The sequence below is a fragment of the Acanthochromis polyacanthus genome, chromosome 13 (genome assembly GCF_021347895.1).
Source record: "Acanthochromis polyacanthus isolate Apoly-LR-REF ecotype Palm Island chromosome 13, KAUST_Apoly_ChrSc, whole genome shotgun sequence".
NCBI classification, from domain to species: Eukaryota; Metazoa; Chordata; class Actinopteri; family Pomacentridae; genus Acanthochromis; species Acanthochromis polyacanthus.
This window is the reverse complement of record NC_067125.1, coordinates 24,374,666-24,397,962: the sequence shown is the minus strand read 5'-3', so window position 1 is coordinate 24,397,962 and position 23,297 is coordinate 24,374,666. Positions and strand designations below refer to the sequence as shown.

At 37.3% G+C, this 23,297-nt stretch overlaps 1 protein-coding gene across 1 annotated transcript in view; it reads right to left on the bottom strand.

The window, feature by feature from the left end:
• LOC110970744 (mitogen-activated protein kinase kinase kinase kinase 5-like) overlaps nt 1-23,297 on the bottom strand; it is a 57,874-nt gene that overhangs the window by 27,246 nt on the left and 7,331 nt on the right. The gene's annotated exons all lie outside the window — the stretch shown is intronic.

Here is a 23,297-nt window from a genome sequence, read left to right as displayed (position 1 = left end):
ACACACACACACCTACACGCACATGATGACCTTTAACAGTGTGATTTCAACGAGTTGGTGGTGTCACTTCTCTTATTAACAGCATTCATACAGAAAGTTATATTTAAGAACAGAAACCGTAAAGACATCTTCCGTCTCCCATTACACAGACATATTTTCTGCATTTTTCCTACAAAGTTGTACAAAAAACATGTCCAAACACGCACATTGTACGTCCAAGCATCAAAAATAAAAGCCTGATGCAGAGACAGTGCAAAATAAAGCAAGAAAAATCCACTTTTGTGCCGGATATATGTCAAAAAAACACAAAAAGTGCTGCTGTTACAATTATTCAACCATAATACTGCAAGTGAGTTCATTAGAGTTCGTATATTAGGATTTAAAAGATCTAAAAAGGACAAAAAAATTAAGAAATAAAAGAATATAACTGAGACAAGGTGGTGCACAGATGCTTAAAGATTCCCTAAACAATGAAAATTAACCTATTATATGATGGCTTTTATCCACTAGAAGCCATATTAAGGGTAAAATAATCATTTAGATCTCCAGGTTTTCGTACGTAACAAACACAAGGACTTTTTGCATCACTGTTCTACTTCAGAATCAGTTTCCAGCTCCAACATATTCGCCTATATCACTCCAATATTACAAATTGGGTTTTTGTATCGTAGAAACAGAGATGTGGGTGGAGAAAGAAGTAGGGACATTATAGAGTTATTTATAAGCTATTTTAGAGCAGAAATGTGTTATTTGCATGGAAAAAAACACCTAAATGCTTAGCTTGGACCAAAATGAGTTTTTAGGGGTTTACAACCAGAGAAGAATTTAGCTAAATTACAGTCACATACAGCCATAAAAAATGAAAAGAAACAAATCCCACAGCGACAAAAATGTTTTTATCTAAATACAATAAGATAGGGAAGCAGTAAAAATCTCCAAATCATCCCATTTTTTTAAAACTATTCGTGTCTACCTAGCAAGTTTAAAGTTGCCTTCAGAGAGTTCTGGTAACCAACGGAAACCGAGAGAGTCCATTGTGGTCGTTTCCACGGTAACCATGGGTCAGGCGTCTTGATTTCCGTCATTTGTTATTCACTGTCTTGTCCTGTTTCTACTTTAGTAAGGATTGAAGTGTTGATATAACTCAAAAATGTAAGATTTAAGAAACATTTTATGATTTTAACTGCACATAACTATGATTTAATATAAGAATTGTAAGAAGTTCTAGTATTTTTTCGCTCCAGCAGCTTAAGAAACGACATCGAATGGACAAAAAGGAAGTCAAAGGACAAACAAATGTCCACCGTTGAGCCAGAAAAAGCCTCTAACCACACAGATAGATTAGGAAGAAGCTGCTGTTTCAGTGGTGATGACTTCACTCACACAGTCAAAGTTTGCAGACGACCCTCCCACAGTTCTCAGAGGAAATACCCATTCACACCCTAAAATAGAAAACAGTCATACGAGCAGCACAGGTAGTGAAACGGAAACTCACAGAGGCAGATTTAAAAGCATCATCACATTGGAATGCTATCGTAGTCGACTCATGGGCAAAGATTCAAGGTTGCTGTTTAAAAAAAACAACAAATAATCTCATTTATGTCCTTTATGCTCATATTGCAACCAAACAAAAAGAGGTTTGTCATCGGCAAATGTCATGAAATGAGAAGGACGTTGCCAATTAAATGAGAGAGATTGACCTCCAACGTCAAAACTGTAGTTGGAAAGTTAAAACGGCGACGGAAGCTGCAGTTGGAGAAGTTTTAGACGTTGGCGGTCAACTGTTAGACGTCAAAATGGCACAGTGGGAAGTCTCATTTATGTCCTTTATGCTCATTTTGCAACCAAACAAAAAGTGGTTTGTCATTGGCAAACGTCTTGAAACAAGCATGACATCTCTAATTAAATGAGAGAGTTTTACCTCTAACGTCAAACCTCTAGTCGGAAAGTTAAAACATGCTGCAGTCGGAGAGGTTTTAGACGTCGGCGGTCGACTGTTAGACATCAAAATGGCATGGTGGAAAGTCTCATTTACGTCCTTTATACTCATCGTGCAACCAAACAAAAAACAGTTTGTCATCAGCAGAAGTCTTGAAACCAGCAGGACGTCGGTAATTAAGTGACCTCCAACGTCAAAACTCTAGTCGGAAAATTAAAACGGAGACGGAAGCAGAGGTCGGAGAAGTTTTAAACGTCTGCGGTCGACTGTTGGACGTTGAAATGGCACAGTGGAAAGTGAGGCGGTTGTTGAGGATGCTAACAACTTCAGATGTTTTTATACAAACAAAAGTTCCCATTGCTCCTCCACAAATTGTATAACAAAGTCTGAGATTTTTAGATTTTATCTGCGGAGGTTTGGTAGAATGGAAGTGATCAAAGTTTGTCTGATAGATTAAGTTTAAAAAGGACAAACAGCTCTTTATTTTCACCTTCACATCGACACACAAGTTGCCACATGATGGTTCACTTTGTAGTCAATCTGTGTGTAGCAAGATTATGTGAAAGAGTTTAACTCAATTTGTAAGACCTGACTTGCCTTTTAAGGCTCCCTGACCATGTTTTTATGAGGTTATGTTGATACGACAACATCTGCCATTACAGCGAGCGTACCGGACATTTAAGACAGGGTTCACAAAAGCTTTCATCATAACTAACAACATTTTTTTTGTTTATTTCAAATGAATAAATGAAGACTTCTATAAACCCGGGAAACTGGCTAACTAGCATGGACAGCATCATCTCATTGGTCTACTTAGTAATATTACTGAGGAACAGGAAGAAGTTTTATGGATTGTCTGGTCCTCTGCGTCTCAGAGGTCTTCATGGTTTGGCAAATGGCAGCCATCTTATTGCCAATCATTTTAGGTATGGCTTTAACCCAAGCCATATCTAACAAAAAATACATTAAAAGATATTTTACACAGAACAGTAAGTAGGGGGCAATCCATGGGACTTCGTAAAAATCTTGCAGAAGTGAGATTTTCTTGTGTAGTCTTTCGGTATTCACAACCTTTTCATTTTTAGATCAAATTGTTTGCAGGTCAACGAGAAAGAGTTACCTATATTCCTACTGGTTCCTGCTTCTATAGAACATCAGCAGCTGTTAGCGCTATTTTAGATCTTTAAACACCAGAAAATCTATAATTGCTCCATGGTTTTTCTCCTTTTAAAGACCTTCATCTTGGATCCATCTTTTCCATTCCTGCTCGGCCTTCTGCGGTACAAACACAGACTAAACGTTGTGTTAATGTCGACATAAATACATCAAGTCTTGTTTTAATATAGAAACTATGAGGAATCCTTTCAGTTCTGAATGAAAATTCAACATCTAACCTAAACCACGTTGCTTTACCGGCTCAAATTTAAAGCTACTCTGAGCCTTTTATGACCAGAAAGACTCCACAACAAAAGTTTCATTTTTCTGGCTTTTAGCAGCTCAGTGTTTCATTTTCTTAACCAATCATTCGTATATTTGGCTCATATTCTGCTTGTCTTAGTAGAAATAAAGTTCTGTTTCGAATGAATTTCATTTATATTCCTGATTAAATGGTGTGATTTGAAGTTTTCTTGTTTTTTTCCCCACCAACTTAAACCAACTTAAAATGACACTTTGTCCCTTTAAACCAGCATTTTAGTTTCAGTGAAAATGTGAAAATTAGGTTTATTAGTCCTTTAGCATCGTCCATCTCACTTCATAACATCCACAACAGAAAAGAACACTAAATATAATAACAAAATCATGTTTTATGGTTGAGTAAAGCCAGCAAGTAAGGCGGAAATACTGGAAAATTCAAGTGGTTTTTCTTAAATTTAGCGTTACATCTCTGCAAGCTGTTCATCTGAGAGAATTAAAATGATTTAACTCAAACTACTGGCTTTAATTTTACTGGTTTACTTGGATAAATTTAATTCAGTTGGAAATTAAAGCACAAATCTAATTCATTTAACTTGGTCCAATAATTTTTCATTTTTCAGTGTGTATGCTGCAGCAAAAAGTCAACAAACGAGTTAAAAGCAAATAAAATTTGCTAAAAGTCTGCAAGTTTGGAGGTAGTGTCGTGGTTTCTCTCCCTCTGATGTCCGTGATGTGCAGGTGAAGGAGAAATGTCCGTGACACTAACTTTCTTTAAAAGTATTTCATTAAAAGAAAGAACAGCATCAGTACAGACAGAAGTAGTCTGGAAGGAGTCGGCCAATTGAATCCCTGCCAACAATGACCAGCAATCAGGTTTTATAGGTTTTCGACATGTAAAGGGGTTACAACATATGGTTCTTTATTGCCTACCACATGGGAAAGCAGGGAGCATCCCCAAACAAACCCCGCTTCTCTACAGCAGCTGAAGAATCCCTAAACAACGTTTTGGACACATGCCAATGGCATGGGTAGAATTAGTCACACATATAATGCAGGTTCCATCTGTGGTCAGAGACACCAGAGCAGACACTACATATAACAAGCAACTCATATCAGATACTAGAACAAACAAAACAGATTCCATTCTACTAACTTATTAAGTAATACATGTAACAGATCAGATACCACAGTAGAATTGACCATTTGACACTAAAGAACTATTTATTTTGGTGTAAATATTCAAAGTATTGCTTCATTTTGCGGCTTTTAACTGTAATCCCTCCACTGTGCAACCTCCACTGAGGTTAAATTTGTTTGTCGAATTTATCTAAATCCTCGTTGGTCAGACAGTTTTCTGTGTTACTTTCATAAAAACGTCAACAGCCTTCAAGAATAAATCCGCTTATTTTAGTCGCAGGATAAACAAACCTGTGAAAACCCACGTTTCACCAACTTTAGACTGCCAGGTTTACTTTATTTAACATTTACTCGGAGTCAGCTCCAAAATAACTGACACTAAATGAAAGTAATCCTCCGTGTGGCTGCATTTTAGCCAAAAAGTCGAGTGTAAACATTGCAAAAAGCAAACTGACCTCTTAACCCTTAGATGCAAAAGTGTCTCAAAAATGTGAGGTCGTTTTCTTACATTTCTTTATCACTGACAATACCATGCAAGAGGTGAAGCACAAACTTGGAGGGATGGAGAGCAGCAACAGCTGGAGCAGGGGTGTCAAACATGAGGCCCGTGGGCCAAAACCAGCCCTCCAGAGGCTTCAATCTAGGCTGACTTTGTAAAGAGTAAAAATTACAGAGAAGACATTAAGTGCAGATTGTAAATTAGTAAAACTATAAATTTAAAATAATTTCTAGACCAGGAGAAGTTGTTTTGATCATATAGTAAAATACTACATTGCTCATTGTTCTTTTGTCACTTTGGTGTCTCATTTTTGCAATATTTTGTCTTGTTTTTGTTGCTTTTCGTCTGACTCTTGTCGTTTGTCTCGTCTTTGTTGTTTTATGGTTCCTTTATGTCTCACTTGTGTTTTTGTCCATTTTTTGTTGTTTTGTTTCCATTTTTGTCATGTTATCTTGTTTCCGTCATTTGTGTAATTTTTGTCTTGTTTTTTGTTTTCTTTCGTGTCATTTGTCTCATTTCTTGTTATTTAGTTTCTTGCTTTTGTCGTTTTGTGTCTCATTTTTGTAATGTTTTGTCTTGTTTTTGTTGTTTCCTTTTTGTCTCGCTTGTGTTTTCTGTCTTATTTTTGTCATTTTGTTTTGCTTTATTCATTATTTTGTGTATCGTCTATATTTTTGTCATTTTGTTTCTCACTTTTGTCATTTTTTTGTCTCGTTTTTATCGTTTGTCCATTTTTTGTCACTTTGTAACTTTTTTGTCTCTTTTTGTTTTGTTTCATGTCATTTTTGTCGTTTTGTGTCTCATTTTTGTAAGATTTTGTCTTGTTTTTGTTGTTTTTTTCTTTTTTGTCTAGCTTTTGTCGTTTTAATGAAAACGTAAAATACTTTATCGTTCAGTTTCAGACACCTCTGAGATGGAGGAAAAGAGTTTAAAAAATAATTAAACAAACTGGATGTTGACATTCTTCTATTGCTGTTCTGTGTAATATTCTTCTTTGTCAATCATCAAAATGTTCAGAAATCTGTTATAAAGTGAGAAATGTATATATTTTAAACATGAAATCATTCTTGTGTGGGCACAAGGAAGATGGAAGATGCACAGAACTTCATCTTCTGTGTTTCTGAGAAAGGTTTAGTCACGTTACAGAGCAGATTACCTTCACAGCACCTTCTACGAACATTCTTACACAACATTTCTGGTTAAAACTGACTCTCAAAGCAGCTAAACACCTTCTGGTAAGCTGTAGAGTCACACTGGAGTCCAGCACAGACAAACAAAAGAGTCTTAAGGTAAGAACAAAAGCAGCTGGAAACTCCGTTCGCGAAGAGGTTTGACATCAGAGAGGTCAACGAGGGGAAAGACGCCCAGTAAACAAGAAGATGCGCTGAAACACGAGGCAACGCGTTCCCACCTTGTTTACTAGTTTGTTCTGCTCAGATGTTTCCTCTCGCTGACCTCTGATGACACAAAAACACATCTCAGACTAGAGTCGATGGTTTGAAACAATCAAAAACGAAGAAGCGCTTCAATCGTGAATCATCTGATGAGTTGATATCAAAGGTTATAAAGAAGAAAGGGTGTGAAGTTAAAGGGTTTACTGGTGATTGAGGCGCTTCCACACTGTAAATCTTATTAAACACAGTGCAGAGTGCTTTCTCCTACCACATGACACAGATTGAACACCCCAACGAAACCACACACCCAGCTCCTAATTACCCCATCGTTAATGTATAATCTCCTAAACCAACCCTAATTCAAACCACTTCCTCAAATCAACTGAAACTAAAACTGAACCTCAGCAGCAGCCTGAACCCACTGGAAACACCTCCAGCATGGAAATGAGGACAGGCCTTCAGGTTTTTCTACATCTCACTGCCTAAAGTCTACATTTTTGCAAAAATAGCAGGACCTCCCAGTTGGAGGGAGGGAGGGAGTGATAGATAGATAGATAGATAGATAGATAGATAGATAGATAGATAGATAGATAGATAGATAGATAGATAGATAGATAGATAGATAGATAGATTAAGCCTTTATTAATCCCACAGTGGAGAAATTTACAAGAGAAGAGAAAATACATCAATTTCACCTCCGTTTGTTACCTCCAAGACATGTTTAGCATAGCTTAGCATGAAGAATGTGGCTATTTAGCATGGGAACAAATAAAAATAACACATTGTAGTTTGAGTAACAGAAGATGCAAAATTTTGCATTGGTGAACAAAAACAAGCTGACAAAATCTACTTTAAAAAAGAGCCAAGTCTTTGATTTAAAGAGTTAATTGCATCTAAAGATTTAGGGCTATTTATTAATGACTTACTTGTTGACAACACTAAAATTAAAAATATACAAATAGGCAGCTTTAGAGGACAACTAACGACTGACTTTATATAAAAGATAGATGCAGCTTCCAGATCTGAAATGTTATGCTAACATCGACTTAACCTGCAATTTTTTAGATAGTCACCAGGGGACGACTCCTCTAGTTGCAAAACAAAGTCTGATTGTGTAGACGTCTGTGAGAAAATGAGCCTACTTCTCTCCTGATTTACTACCTCAGTAAACATGTATATAATACATTTATGGTCTCAATCCCGAGTTTTAAGTCTTCTTTAATACAACATGGCATTTATTTAGCAAATCATGTTTCCTATTTACAAGAAAATAGAGGATAAAGATGAGTATTTTTTAGGGCTACCTCATCATTGCCCAGATAATACAATATAAAAGATTTGTTTTGCAGGTGTTTTGACTACTAAATATAGACTGCATAAGAAAAGTGAATGCAGCCTGCGTGATTGTACAGGGAAACCAATGCAGAAATGTCTTAAAAACCTACATTCTTTCTAACAGCCAGTAGGAGGCGACTCCTTTGGGTCAGATAGAAGTCGATGAGAAAATGACCCCATTTCTCACTTGATTTACCTCAGTAAACATATTCCTAACAAGTTTATGGTCTCAGTTGCTAAGCCTCCTTCAACACAACATGGTGTTTAATATGTAGATTATGTTCCTATTCAGCAGAAAAAAAAGACAATAATGTCGAAGTGACTGAAACCTGCATTATTTCTAACAGCCAGCAGGGGGTGACTCCTCTGGTTCAGATTATATAGAAGTCGATGAGAAATTTACTCTACTTCTTACTTGATTTACAACCTCAGTAAACATTTTCCTAATGAGTTTCTGGTCTCAATTTCTCGTTTTAAGTCTCCTTCAATACAACATAGTGTTTATTTTTAAAATTATGTTGTTTAGAATAAAATAGATGACAATGTAGAGTCATTTTAAGTCTTAAGTCATCTACTCTCTTAGGGATGCATACATAGACAGTTGTGGACACCATTGTTGCAAGTTGTTTTAAATTTTACAGTTTTCTAGTCTGATTGGAGGACTTAATTTCATACACGCATCTGCATATTCTATGCATGAACACTACTGCTGAGCACCTGTGTTACCTCCCTTGTGCTTGCATAGACAAAAATTCTGAACTGCAAGTCTGCAAAGAGGTATTGAAGACGGATCACACATTGTTCGTGAACCTTTGCATACCTACAGAAAACACAACACTGCTTGTTCACTTGTCACATCTGGTTTTAAAGGACCAAACACTGACGGAGGAAATTCACCGCATTAAACAAACAAACAATAAACACAATGGAAAGATGGACACCATTTTGACATATGAGAATAAATAGGTCAAACGTGTTCTGGGGGTGTGCCCCAGCATCGTGTTGCATAATGACTGAATTGTGCTTCTGCAGTTTGCAGGTGGATGATGCATTCAAACCACTGAGGCTCGTAAACAAGCTGTATCCTGTAACACTGGAAGTTAGAGCTGTGAATCAGTGCAACGCTTCACGTCCCTCTGATAGCTTCATTCTCAATGAGCTGCTGCTTTCTGACTAAAAAGAACACTGTAGTGGTTGAGCCTGCTGGAAATTCAAATAATTCCCCTTTTTATGTCCTCTTTTTCTTGCAGTGTTTACGATAACATGCAAACTCTGCTACCAACAAGATGGTCTTTGATTACAAAGATTTCTGGGTTTTAGTTCACTGTTTTGCACAAAGGACATTTCTGTTTTGAGTCAAGTAAAGGAAGCTCTGTTATCAAATTAATCACGCTAAACACAGCAGCAGAGTAAAAATTAACATGTGTGTTCAACTTAGAAGAAATTCTAACCTGACTACCTTAAACGCTTGAGTTAGACTAGCTAACAACACATTTCAAGTCGTATAAACTTATCTGAAACAACATAAAATCACCTTTAAAACCAACAAACTTCTACTGATATCTCGCTTACTTAATTTGGAATACACACGTGGACAAAATTGTTGGTACCCCTCAGTTAAAGAAGGAAAAACCCACAATTCTCACTGAAATCACTTGAAACTCACAAAAGTAACAATAAATAAAAATTTATTGAAAATTAAATAATCAAAATCAGCCATCACTTTTGAATTGTTGATTAACATAATTATTTAAAAAAACAAACTAATGAAACAGGCCTGGACAAAAATGATGGTACCCATAACTTAATATTTTGTTGCACAACCTTTTGAGGCAATCACTGCAATTAAACGATTTCTGTATTTGTCAATGAGCGTTCTGCAGCTGTCAACAGGTATTTTGGCCCACTCCTCATGAGCAAACAGCTCCAGTTGTCTCAGGTTTGATGGGTGTCTTCTCCAAATGGCATGTTTCAGCTCCTTCCACATATGTTCAATGGGATTCAGATCTGGGCTCATAGAAGGCCACTTTAGAATAGTCCAACGCTTTTCTCTCAGCCATTCTTGGGTGTTTTTGGCTGTGTGTTTTGGATCGTTGTCCTGTTGGAAGACCCATGACCTGCGACTGAGACCAAGCTTTCTGACACTAGGCAGCACATTTCTCTCCAGAATGCCTTGATAGTCTTCAGATTTCATCGTACCTTGCACACTTTCAAGACACCCTGTGCCAGATGCAGCAAAGCAGCCCCAAAACATTACTGAGCCTCCTCCATGTTTCACCGTAGGGACAGTGTTCTTTTCTTCGTATGCTTGGTTTTTGAGTCTATGAACATAGAGTTGATGTGCCTTACCAAAAAGCTCCAGTTTGGTCTCATCTGTCCAAAGGACATTCTCCCAGAAGCTTTGTGGCTTGTCAACATGCATTTTTGCAAATTCCAGTCTCGCTTTTTTATGAGTTTTTTTCAGCAGTGGTGTCCTCCTTGGTCGTCTCCCATGAAGTCCACTTTGGCTCAAACAACGACGAATGGTGCGATCTGACACTGATGTACCTTGGCCTTGGAGTTCACCTTTAATTTCTTTGGAGGTTGCTCTGGGCTCTTTGGATACAATTCCAACGATCCGTCTCTTCAATTTGTCATCAATTTTCCTCTTGCGGCCACGTCCAGGGAGGTTGGCTACTGTCCCGTGGGTCTTGAACTTCTGAATAATATGAGCCACTGTTGTCACAGGACCTTCAAGCTGTTTAGAGATGGTCTTATAGCCTTTACCTTCAAGATGTTTGTCTATAATTTTTTTTCGGATGTCCTGGGACAATTCTCTCCTTCGCTTTCTGTTGTCCATGTTCAGTGTGGTACACACCTTTTCACCAAACAGCAGGGTGACTACTTGTCTCCCTTTAAATAGGCAGACTGACTGATTATGAGTTTGGAAACACCTGTGATGTCAATTAAATGACACACCTGAGTTAATCATGTCACTCTGGTCAAATAGTTTTCAATCTTTTATAGAGGTACCATCATTTTTGTCCAGGCCTGTTTCATTAGTTTGTTTTTTTAAATAATTATGTTAATCAACAATTCAAAAGTAATGGCTGTTTTTGATTATTTAATTTTCAATAAATTTTTATTTATTGTTACTTTTGTGAGTTTCAAGTGATTTCAGTGAGAATTGTGGGTTTTTCCTTCTTTAACTGAGGGGTATCAACAATTTTGTCCACGTGTGTATTTAGTTGTGCAAACGTGATAGTAAAAGTTGGCTCAACTAAGCATCTTATTGATTTAACTTCCCATTTTGTGGCAGAAAAGTTCCTTTTTCTAGAGTAATTTATCTTAGTTTAATTAGAATGCTTTTTTTTATTTCAGACGGACCTGACCTCACTTCCCAGAGAGCATTAATGGCTACAGAAGTCTCTGTCATGGTTTCCACTGCTTGCTAAACGTCCATAATTTTTGAACAATTTGCATTTTCATTCTCCTGGTTGGTTGTCGTAACCTTACAAAATCAGACAAAACATGATGCTGAACTCACTGGCCAGAGGGCATTAACCACTACAGAAGTCTCTGTCATGGTGTCCATTCCTTTCGAAACCCCCCATACAATTTACAGTTTATTTCTCCAAATCTTCTGTGGTCGGTTGTCTGAGCTTTATAAAATCAGATAAAACATGAAGCTGAATTCACTGAGGGGCATTAATGTCTACAGAAGTCTCTGCCATGGTGCCCATTCCTGACTAAACCCCCCGTAACACTCTGAAAAACATTTTTAACTATAATTTTTTTAACAATTTACATTTTTCCCCAAAAATCTTCCCATAGTGGTTAAATTACAGATAAAAGTAGTATAATAACTAGTAAAATCCATTTAAAAAGTAGTTTTTACAAGGGTAACATGGTGTAAATTGTGTGAAAATAGTAATTTGTCCTTTCCCAACATTTTACAGGTACACACGTGGACAAAATTGTTGGTACCCCTCAGTTAAAGAAGGAAAAACCCACAATTCTCACTGAAATCACTTGAAACTCACAAAAGTAACAATAAATAAAAATTTATTGAAAATTAAATAATCAAAAACAGCCATTACTTTTGAATTGTTGATTAACATAATTATTTAAAAAAACAAACTAATGAAACAGGCCTGGACAAAAATGATGGTACCTCTATAAAAGATTGAAAACTATTTGACCAGAGTGCCATGATTAACTCAGGTGTGTCATTTAATTGACATCACAGGTGTTTCCAAACTCATAATCAGTCAGTCTGCCTATTTAAAGGGAGACAAGTAGTCACCCTGCTGTTTGGTGAAAAGGTGTGTACCACACTGAACATGGACAACAGAAAGCGAAGGAGAGAATTGTCCCAGGACATCCGAAAAAAAATTATAGACAAACATCTTAAAGGTAAAGGCTATAAGACCATCTCTAAACAGCTTGAAGTTCCTGTGACAACAGTGGCTCATATTATTCAGAAGTTCAAGACCCACGGGACAGTAGCCAACCTCCCTGGACGTTGCCGCAAGAGGAAAATTGATGACAAATTGAAGAGACGGATCGTTCGAATTGTATCCAAAGAGCACAGAGCAACCTCCAAAGAAATTAAAGGTGAACTCCAAGGCCAAGGTACATCAGTGTCAGATCGCACCATTCGTCGTTGTTTGAGCCAAAGTGGACTTCATGGGAGACGACCAAGGAGGACACCACTGCTGAAAAAAACTCATAAAAAAGCGAGACTGGAATTTGCAAAAATGCATGTTGACAAGCCACAAAGCTTCTGGGAGAATGTCCTTTGGACAGATGAGACCAAACTGGAGCTTTTTGGTAAGGCACATCAACTCTATGTTCATAGACTCAAAAACCAAGCATACGAAGAAAAGAACACTGTCCCTACGGTGAAACATGGAGGAGGCTCAGTAATGTTTTGGGGCTGCTTTGCTGCATCTGGCACAGGGTGTCTTGAAAGTGTGCAAGGTACGATGAAATCTGAAGACTATCAAGGCATTCTGGAGAGAAATGTGCTGCCAAGTGTCAGAAAGCTTGGTCTCAGTCGCAGGTCATGGGTCTTCCAACAGGACAACCATCCAAAACACACAGCCAAAAACACCCAAGAATGGCTGAGAGAAAAGCGTTGGACTATTCTAAAGTGGCCTTCTATGAGCCCAGATCTGAATCCCATTGAACATATGTGGAAGGAGCTGAAACATGCCATTTGGAGAAGACACCCATCAAACCTGAGACAACTGGAGCTGTTTGCTCATGAGGAGTGGGCCAAAATACCTGTTGACAGCTGCAGAACGCTCATTGACAAATACAGAAATCGTTTAATTGCAGTGATTGCCTCAAAAGGTTGTGCAACAAAATATTAAGTTATGGGTACCATCATTTTTGTCCAGCCCTATTTCATTAGTTTGTTTTTTTAAATAATTATGTTAATCAACAATTCAAAAGTGATGGCTGATTTTGATTATTTAATTTTCAATAAATTTTTATTTATTGTTACTTTTGTGAGTTTCAAGTGATTTCAGTGAGAATTGTGGGTTTTTCCTTCTTTAACTGAGGGGTACCAACAATTTTGTCCACGTGTGTAACTCACACTATTTTTACTATATTAAAATCAGCAAAACAACAGATATTTTCTGCCATTTTCACAGTTGAGTGTCACAGTATATTACTGCGTGTTTCTTCTTTTAAATCATATTTCTTTCTTCCAATCTTTAAGGGTTTTTTTATTGTCTGCTTTCATTTTGCTGCTCTTCATTATCAAATAAGCAAAGCGTGAAGTATTAGACAACCAAGTAATGCAGCACAAACACACAAATGCCAGCTTGTTTGATGCTCTCTGCTTCACAAATGATCTCTCTTCCTCTTTTTTGGGTTAAAGATAAATCCACCTCGACCAACATTCACGTACATTTCATTGTAACACACACACACACACACACACACACACACACACACACACACACACACACACACACACACACACACACACACACACACACACACACACACACACACACACACACACACACAGATAGAAAACCACACTGTTTCAGAAGAAACCTGACACAGTTAACTCTGCAGGCGGATTCTGTTTGCTGCTCATCGTCCATCTCACTTCTTCATTTTGCGCCTGAGGTTTGCACTCAGCAGGTGCAGCTTCTACAGGCCTGAAACTCGACGTGCATGGCGTCAAACAGCAGTGCAGAGTGCAGCTTGGTGGCACACAACATACCACATCAGATAAGCCGGGCTTTTACTGTAAGGGGAGGAAGATCCTGACATGCAAGATCTGCAGGCGGATAAGTCAAGTCTGAGTCAGATCCCGAGATGCTGCGAATCAAACTCGCCGAGAAAGAGTTGAAGCATCAGTAAAAACAGGCTTTTATATCAAACATTTGAAGGTTGAATCCTTGAGTCAGCAGCTAGTGAACAAACAGCTCAAGACAAGTGATGAAAAACTGACGAAGATTTAACCGAAGACTCAAATAAACACAAACACACAAAGGAAGTGGCCTCCTAACATGAAAACCTGCACAACAGATCATCTTTGTGTAGCCTGAGGAGGTTTGCTTTTCTCCTAAAGGCTCCACAGAGCATCATTCACCTCATGCCCTTCTGACATTTAGTGGAAGTTCGTATGCTCTGATAAGTGGTTGGTTGTTTGTTCAGAGGCATCTATGGTCATGACCTTTTGCACCAAGTGAGTCATATGTGGTCGCATCTGGAAAAGTGAGAACCGAAATGTTGTGCAGCTACAGGTGAAGCAGAACTCACTGGCCAGAAGGCATTAACCGCTACAGAAGTCTCTGCCATGGTGCCTGTTGATTGCTAAATCTCCATAATACTCTTATTTTGAACAATTCACTTTTTTTTCTACAAATCTTCCCTGGTTGGTTGTCTGAACCTTATAAAAACATGAAGCTGAACTCACTTCCCAGAAGGCATTAATTGCTACAGAAGTCTCTGTCATGGTGTCCACTGCTTGCTGAACTCCCAAAACACTCCTAAAAACATTTTGAACAGTTTATAGTTTTTTGTTTTTCCAAATCTTCCGATTGGTTGTCTGAACCTTATAAAATCAGATAAAACATGAAGCCGAACTCACTCCCCAGAAGGCATTAACCGCTATAGAAGTCTGTGTCATGGTGCCCATTGCTTGCGAACACTCATAAACATTTTGAACAATTTAAAGTTTTTTTTTTTTTTAATTCAAATCTTACCCTGTTGGTTGTCTGAGCCTTATAAAATCAGAAAAAACATGAAGCTGAATTCACTTCCCAGAAGGCATTAACCGCTACAGAAGTCTCTGTCATGGTGCTTGTTGCTTGCAAAATCTCCATAATAGTCTTATTTTGAACAATTTACAGTTTTTTTTCTCCAAATCTTCCCTCATTTGTTAAATTTCAGATAATAACTAGTACAATAACCAGTAAAATCAATGAAAAATGTAGTGTTTTTAAATGGCAAATGTAAAAAAGCAGAAGAAGACACATGAAGCTGCAGGTGGAAAGTGACTGAAGAAGATGTGGAGGACGATAGAAGTTATTCTGGAAGCTCTTTTGTGATTGACAGTGGTGTTTTTGTGAAACTAAAAGTGGTATTGAACGGAAACCAAGCTCACATTGACCACAGTGATGAGCTCAGAGTCACAGTTGGAGGAAAAGGTGGTGAGTTTATCAGGAAACACAAGTTTTTAGGCAGAAAGTTACATAGAACTCACACAAACTGAGATATTTTAGAAACAAGTGGATCACTGGGAAGATAAATCCTGACAATTTTGCCTCTTGCACCACCAGAGACTTGACCTTTTTCGGGGTTTTTTGTCTCAACAGAGATTTCTTCTGCCTTTGTCATCATTTAATTCTGTCCATTTGAAGCTAAATCCTTGCAAAGCCAACACCAGATGTATGTTGTTGGTAGAACTACAACGATTAATCCAATTAAATGCCAACTATTTTGATAATCCTTGAGTAATTTTTCAAGAAAAATTGTCTGAATTCTCTGATTCCAGCTTCTTAAATGTGAATATTTCCTCATTTCTTTGCTCTTCTATGACAATAAACTGAATATCTTCTGGGTTGTGAACAAAACAAGACACTTTTAGACATTTTCCACCATTTTCTGCTATTTTTAAGCCCAAACAACTAATCAATTGCTGAAGTAAGCATTTGACACATTAACAGATAATGAAACCAATCAATTTGGCCCTAGTCTTTAATGTAGGGTGGTAAATGTCAGCTAACATGCAACACCAAGATGATGAACTTTGACTTGATGTAGATTCGGTAAAACCTACATATGCTGGTCAACAGTGCAGAAATATATAATTTTACCAACAAAGGCTGTAAAATTGTGAGAGAACTGCGTATTTTTGGCCTCTTCTTTGGCCTCTTTCTTTCACTTTTCACATAAAAACAGCAACAAAGTCTGAACAAAAAGTTGGAGGGATGACAGTGTTATTAAGAGGTGATCTCATAATGGATGACGAACTTATGTGAACAAACCAGCATCTAGCGTAAAAAAAGTATTCATATTTCCTGACATTTTAATGTTTAATATGAGAGTATTATATTAGCATGATTATGATTATTCTTGTGCAATTCTTGTCTACTGTTGTCTTAATGTTACATTATTTTTCTATGATATGCTGAGATAACAAGGTGAGATAGAGTTTAAAGCTCGTGTCCGGAGTTTGAATCGCAGCTTCTCCCAAAACACTGTTGGTCCCACCCTCCCTCTGATTTCGCCCCTTTATTTGTGCACGCGCGTTGCGCGCAGTATCTGACAGGAGTGCCCGGAGTGCTGCAGCATCTTGCCTGTTTTGCTGTTTTCCACTCTTCTACATTTAGTACATTTAGTAAATAATAAAGGAATTACGTTAGAATTCTGTATTGAGTCTAACTTGTCCTAATACCAAAATAACATGAATCTGCTAGGACGAACGAGTAAAGTTTCAATATGTGATTACACTCGTGTATCCCTCTCGATGACGTTGTTTATCAAACTTAGTGCATTTACGCGTGTATATGTGTTACATTGTTTATTTATTTCTATCTAGAGTTCAGAATTGCATGACTCCTCTGACGAAGAGTATGTCCCAGACGCCCCAACATCTTCCTCCAGAGGTCGGGCATCTAAACGAAGCCGTCAGGCGGGCTATGGAGGCCGTGGTCGGGGAGCGACGCGAGCACCCCGAGCCAAAAAACGTCCTGCAGTCTCTTGGCCTGACAAGCCGTGGGATTGGTAACTTTTCTGGAAGTTGCTGAGCCCTGATGCTCTCTCCTCCACAAGCAAAACAAATGTGCGCGCGGTTGCGTAGTGCGTAGCTCGCCCACCTCTGCATGGGCTTGCTTGCTGTGCACGTAACCGTTGATTGACAGCATGACAAAGCTGAAGCTCGAACTTGATTGGTCGGCAGCGACCGGCGCTTTTTGGAATAACATGGGGGTCTATGAGAGGAAGGCGGAGCTCAGGAATAAATTTTCATATCGCGTTATACTAACTTTATATTATAGTATCGAACTAGACTAACACATTTAAGCTTTGTTAAACAATGATACATAAATTGAAAACAAACGGAAACTCCGGACACGAGCTTTAAGTGTAATGTGGGACCCGTTTTCTGTGCTGTTTGCTTTGGTTTGTTCTACAAAACTACTTGATTTGGGCTAAAATGCTAACCAAGAAGCCTAACCCTAACTCTAACCCTAAGTTGCAAGGGATCGCCAATCCTACCACAAGAAAAGTGACCAAAAGAGCTAAAAATCTTCCAATTTTATTGCATTTTTTTTGTGAAAATTACACATATTTTTGGATGTAGACCAAAGTAGTAATTCTAACTACCTGATTTCAGGTACCTAATAAGTTTTTGAGGGCTTAATGAAGACTTTAATGTCTGCTGTGTGGCTGTTGGAGCTCCTGTTTGAAGAATAAACTAATCCTAATTAAGATGGGATATGTACATATGGAATAAACATATTCTAAAAGACTGATGGGTCACGCATTCACAGCAGATAACCTTGAGCTAATCTGGTGTCAGTTTGCTATCGTGGAGAAACATCAAAACAAGAAGGTACCAACAATTAAGGAAATTACAACTTTAATTGCTTAGAATGTGTAATCTAAATGAATTCTTTGTTTCACTGGGTGGATATTCATGTGCAATTAGTCCAAAAAATGCCATTTTGAAAAAAACTGTAAAGGTTCTTCAATGTCTGGGGTCTTTAATAATAATAATAATAATAATAATAATAATAACTTTATTTATAAAGTGCTTTCCGTCAAAGTGCTGTACACAGAAATAGAAACAGATAAAAATAAAAACAATAAAAACAGAACAATAAAAAAGACATCTGTTAAACAAACAATTTAGGATTCATGTATAAAAGAAAAGAGGTGGGTCTTCAGCTTAGTTTTAAATACATTAATGGACGATGCCTGCCTAATTTCAGCAGGTAGACTGTTCCACAATGTAGGTGCCTTTGATAGTCAATACAGGTCAATATTTATTTTTTTAAATCACATATTTCTCTTATATCCTGCAATAATAGTGGATTTTCTCTTCATTACGGAGTTACACTAACTAGCCCTGCAGCATTTTGTTAATTATAAGTGCATTTATTCCAACACCCATTCTGTTAGGGCAGTGTAGCTACATTAGCACATTTTTTTGGGCATGTTTTCAGAGTGTGAAAGGCCGGGACACCTTTTACCAGTTTTGCAGACATGTTCTTATAATAAACAGTTTAATATAAAGAGCAATTTGGTTAATTGCTTTGCTCTCTTCGTTTCTGTACTGAGTTTTCCCCCTTTTTTAACACCAAGCCCCAACTCCAGACAGAAAACAAGGCACTGGAAGTGAAAAATAAAGGATTTCAAATCAAAAGTGCAGTTTGAAAGAGTACAATTAGCAAAAGGCTGCAGTTTATAAACTCTGCTGCATGTCTGAGCCAAGGTTCAAAGTGTTGTCGGTGGTTTTACAGATTCATCTTGCTCTTCTTGTACCACACTCGTGGTAAATTGCCACCACATGTTTTAAAATGCAGTAAATAATGAGTCACAGCTCACAGTATCATTCACAAAAAAACGCAGTTAGATATTTTACCAAACTGTCCAGCCTTATAGGATCAAAAGCTGCAGTCCTGAGCATCAGATCGGCTCCAGCAGGCGCCATCACTCCTCTACCTTAGCATTAGCATGTTAGCATGTGGCCACGCTAGCAGCAGCAGCATTAATCTCAAACTACTGGCTCACTTAAACGCAGACTCTCAGTCTTTTTATAACGAAAGGGCAACTGCAGTGTCAACAGGATGGAAGAAAAAGTCACACGTGTTGCTTGTTGAGAAGATACTTCAAACTCTATCTGCTCGCAAAAATGATTCATTAAGCACTTTTTTGAGCTTTAACTAGTGAATTTTTACACGTTGCAGCTCTGTTTTAAAAGACATCGACGCCGATTCTGCACCATTTAAAAGGTTGTACTTTCATTTTTATCATGTTAATCATAGTATCTCACCTCTTCTGTGATCTGTAAGGACACTATATATCCATGGGGGCATAGACGCTTCCATATGTAAAAACTAAAGGGAACGTTTGTGTTTGTAAGTGTGCTAAAATGGTTGAATGCTCAAATGGATGCGATAAAACCTGTTCTGATAACCTGGACTCACCAGATATGAAAAGACAAAACGAATGCTATGACGTGTGGTTACTTAACTTTAACTGTGTGATGCTGATCAACAGGTTTGACGAGATGCTATTTCCATCCCAGACAAGAAACTAAAAGGAAGGGAGGCAGAAATGTAGACTGGGAACATGCCACCGCTTGTGTTTAACACTGTTGAGCAGACTTGAGTGTAAATTTTTCAATCTTGTGCTGTTGTTAAAACTCACCTAAAGTTCATTTGTTGTTGTTCTGTCATGCGATCCCTGGAAAAAAAAACTTTTTGCACGTTGATGTGTAATGTAATTTACATGTATTTTTGTGAAAATTGCGGTTAAATGAAGAAACTCAAAGGCTAAAGAGACGGAAAACGCATTTATATGAACTGCACACGTGAAAAAAAACATAAATCTGACTCATCCAGGTCAGTCGATGCTCCCATTGATCCAGATAAGCTGCTGTTTGTGTTTAATTCCTCTGAATTTCCTTGCTTCTGCAATGTAACACAAACACACACACTGAGAAATAAAAAACTCACTTTCTCACTACTGCTGATCGTGCAAACGTGTTGCATTTGCACACTGCTGTACTTTGACAACACGCAGCCAAACACGTGTTCTTGATTGATTCTGTGTGTGTGTGTCCATACATGAAGGAAGGGTAGCTATGCAAATGTCCCTCAATTGACGACACAAAACTACCAAAAAGATACGCAAAATGTTAAATATACAACCAGAAACTACCAACAAGATATGCAAAATGTTAAATATAAGACACACAACTACCAGAAAGATAAGTCAAAGATACGACCAAAAACTACCAAAAAGATATGCAAAATGTTAAATATACGATACAAAACTATGAAAAAGTTACGCAAAATGTCAAAGACAAGACACCAAACTATCAAAAAGATGCACAAAATGTTAAATATTTGACCAAAAACTCACAAAAAGATACGCAAAATGTCAGACACGACCAAAAACTACCAAAAAGATACGCAAAATGTTATATATTTGACACAAAACTACCAAAAAGATATGCAAAATGCTAAATATATACGACACAAAATTACCAAAAAGATATGCAAAATGTTTAATATAAGACATCAATCTACCAGAAAGATACGCAAAATGTCAAAGATACGACCAAAAACTACCAAAAAGATGAACAAAATGTTAAATATTTGACCAAGTTATGCAAAATGTCAAATACATGACACACAATGACCCAAAAAAATACGCATAATGTTAACTATACGACACAAAACTAGTAAAAAGATATGCAAAATGTTAAATGTACATGTATTCGCACACTGTTGTACTTTAACACCACGCAGCCAAACACGTGTTCTTGACTGATTCTGTGTGTGTGCGTGTGTGTGTGTGTGTGTGTGTGTGTGTGTGTGTGTGTGTGTGTGTGTGTCCATACGTGAAGGAAGAAGGGTAGCTATGCAAATGTCCCTCAACTGACCTGTTTAGAGGAACTGTGCTCAGTCTGCAGTTCACATGCTTTGCATCGATTACCACTCAGCTCGACTCTGAGAAGCCTGAATTCACCAAAGTTGGCAAAATAACCACAGATGGGTTAAAAAAAAAAGCCAAAACTGAAGCAACTGTAACCAAATTTTTAGAAATAGTCAAAGTTAGGCACTGCGGAGTGACTGAAAGTTGCTGATACGTTACGTTTTCGCAAAAAGAAGTCGTTACTGCACAGAAATTGCGCAACAATTGTGTCAGTTATTAAATATTTCAGTCAAATCTGCAGATTTCAAACCCACAATACCAAAGATAAACACCAAATACCCTCCTGAGCCTTTAAAAGCATGTTAATAGCATCTTAGCATGCTAGCATTAGCACTAGAATAAAAGCTGGAAGGAATCCAAACATTAGGTTTTGGGTGTTTCTCATTATAAAGTCTTGCACTAGTTGATATTTTATGCCATTTTTTATAGTTAAGCTCAATGATACACCCAGTTTTTCATGAATTACACAGTGGGGATTGTTACAACAGGCAAAGAAATAGTGCAAACACCTAAGAAAGATCAGTAGAAGGATCAAAATAAAGCAAAAATATACTCAGATACTTTTTACAGATTGTTCAAATTCCTCTGGATTGAAATAATATTATTGCACAAATAAATGGTATTTCACAGATTCTCTCAGGAATATGTACACAGTGGGGTTTTTTATTTTTATTTTTCCTCTGTATGTATTTCTGCTTCCTTAACTACACTACTTTATGTTTACAAAACTGATTGAACTAAGAATCTGATCTGATCTTTTTGACCTGCTGGACATTATATGGGAGTATGTGAGACTAAACACCATAAATCGTATCTAAAATGTAGGTTCATGCTTCTAAATGATTAGAATGTTATATTTAAAATTTAAAAAAGAGATTTAAATTAGTAGTAGTAGTAGTAGTAGTCGTAAATTGTGTGACAATATTTAGTTTTATTTTCCTGTGGTTTTACTTAAATATATATATATTACAATGACCATTTTACACTGAAAATGTCAAAAGTTAGCCACAAAATGCCCCAAAAATATGCAAAATGTCAAATATATGACACAAAACTACCAAAAAGACATGCAAAATTGTTAATATAAACATATTTCTACCAAAAATGTCAAATATACAATACAAAACTACCAAAAAGACACACAAAATATCAAACATATGACCCAAAATCACCCAAAAAGATAAACAAAATGATAAATATAAGACAAAAAATGACCAAAAAGTTACGCAAAATGTTAAATATAAGACAAAAACTACCAAACAGATATGCAAAATGTCAAACATATGACACAAAACGACCCAAAAAGACACAGACGGAAGATTAACGAACAACAATCTTCACTGAATCTGTTTTCAAAGACTAAACTGTGAAGTTAATGATTGTTTTCATCTCCAGACACATTTGACCCTGTGGTCAGTTTACTTGATAAACACTCAGGAGTCTTGCTGGGGAAAACAAAACCAGAAAACACCTGAGGAAACCCCTGCTTCTGCTAACAACTACTAATTAATCTCTAAATTGAACCACCCAGGAACAAATTTGATGAATTCTAGTTAACTAATAATCCAAAACTTTGAATGTATCTCACAGAAAAGCATCACATATTCACATTTGAGAGGCCAGTCCATAATAAGACATAAATATCTTTACATATACAGGTTATAGTCTGTGCTGTCACCATGATACACTATAACGGTGCACTCTTTGTACTATGGCTGCCTAGAAAACTAAAAAAATTGGCACTCGGTGGCTTAAAGTTGATGTAAAATCAGAAAACAACCAGATATTCTGACCTTTTGTGGCGCTAAAGACGTCTAATATGTGATTTATTTGTTCCACGATACATCAAAGAACATTATGATTAAACTTACTGAAGGTTAAAAGGAAGTTTTCTGTCCTGGCAAATTAAAAACATTTGGTTGGTACTGGGAAAGATTAAAAAAAAAAAAACACACTGATTTGACGTGTGAGACGAGATACAAATCGACGTCCACACATTTGAGTATCACTCACAATCAGGAGGAAGTGATGGAAGACGGCGGCATTGACTAACTGATGGATGAAATGAAGCCTTAATTCTGTGAAACGTGTAGTTCTGGAAGGTTACAGTTCCCATAAATAAGGGGACCAGTTACTGAATCATACAGAGCTGGTTTAAAGGGAGGGAAACTGTGCATTCAGATGATGTGAGCTCTGACTTCTTCTGACTACATCACTTTTCCATTTGAGGCTGTTTGAGGTATGAGTAGCTTGGAGGAAAGTACCACAGAATCCTGAAGATACCGTTCACCTACACAAACTACTGAACTACTATCACCTGAACCTCCACACTGGGTTCATTTACAGTATAATTTGGAATATAGTCCAAATATAACTCCCTTTACACATAACACAAACA